General features: G+C 43.8%; 1 pseudogene; it reads left to right on the top strand.

Annotated features, from left to right (window-relative positions):
- The first annotated feature begins 5 nt into the window (after nt 1–5).
- LOC102855682 lies at nt 6–850 on the top strand (annotated as a pseudogene).
- Nucleotides 851–1,173: the final 323 nt, after the last annotated feature.

Below are 1,173 nucleotides of genomic sequence, written 5' to 3'. Positions count from 1 at the left end.
GGATACATGAAGATTCAACTAATCGGTGTCGCCTTTCTGAGCTCCTTCATTATCACGCTTCCCAGTCAGGAGATGAAGTGACCTCTCTCCCACAATATGTGTCTCGCATGAAGGAGACCCAGAAGTCCATTTATTACATCACTGGTGAGAGCAAAGAGCTTTTGTGGAGCGAGTGTGCAAGCGGGGCTTTGAGGTTGTATGTATGACTGAATCTATTGATGAGTACTGTGTGCAATAGCTCAAGGAGTTTGATGGGAGCAGTCTGGTTTCCATCACCAAGGAGGGCCTAGGACTACCTGAGGATGAAGAGGAGAAAAAGAAATTGGACCAGAGCAAGGCCAAGTTTGAGAAACTCTGTAAGCTCATGAAGGAAATTTTGGACAAGAAGGTCAAGAAGGTGACAATTTCCTATAGGCTTGTATCTTCACCCTGCTGCATCGTGACTAGCACATATGGCTGGACAGCCAATATGGAGCAGATCATGAAAGCACAGGTACTTCACAACAACTTGACAATGGGCTACATGATGTCTAAAAAACACCTGGAGATCAACCCTGATCATCCAATTGTTGGAACACTGAGACAGAAGGCTGAGGCAGACTAGAATGACAAAACTGTCAAGGACCTGGTGGTGCTGCTGTTTGAAACTGCACTGCTCTCTTCTGTTTTCTCCCTTGAAGATCCCTAGACTCACACTCCCACCTCCAACTGCATCTACCACATGATCAAGCTGGGCTTAGGCATTGATGAAGATGAGGTGATTGCTGAGGAACCCAGAGCTGCTGCTCCTGAGAAGCTCCCCCCACTTGAGGGTGATGAGGGTGCATCTCGCATGGAAAATGTCCATTAAAAGTTTCTACTATAACACTCCCTTCCCCCTGTATAGCATACCTGTGGCTCCCACAGAAGCCTTGAGTTGCCCTCTCCCATCTGGCTCCATCTGCTGATAGCAATTTTTTTTTGGTTTTTGGGTGGTTTTTTTGTTTTGTTTGTTTGGGATTTTTTGTTTTTGTTTTTGTTTTTGTTTTTGTTTTTTCCTGTCCTGTGTGTTAAGGCAGGGTGTAACTCTGGCCTCAACCTCAAGAATGAGGTGGGATATTGTATATTGTGAGTTTTATTTATTTTGTTCTGAAATTAAAGTATGCAAAATAAAGATGACATTTTATTAAAAAA

Source organism: Elephantulus edwardii, unplaced genomic scaffold (assembly GCF_000299155.1).
Source record: "Elephantulus edwardii isolate Elephantulus edwardi_28Jun2011 unplaced genomic scaffold, EleEdw1.0 scaffold00010, whole genome shotgun sequence".
Lineage (NCBI taxonomy): Eukaryota > Metazoa > Chordata > Mammalia > Macroscelidea > Macroscelididae > Elephantulus > Elephantulus edwardii.
The sequence above is the reverse complement of the archived record's forward strand: the minus strand, read 5'-3'. Positions and strand labels throughout refer to the sequence as shown.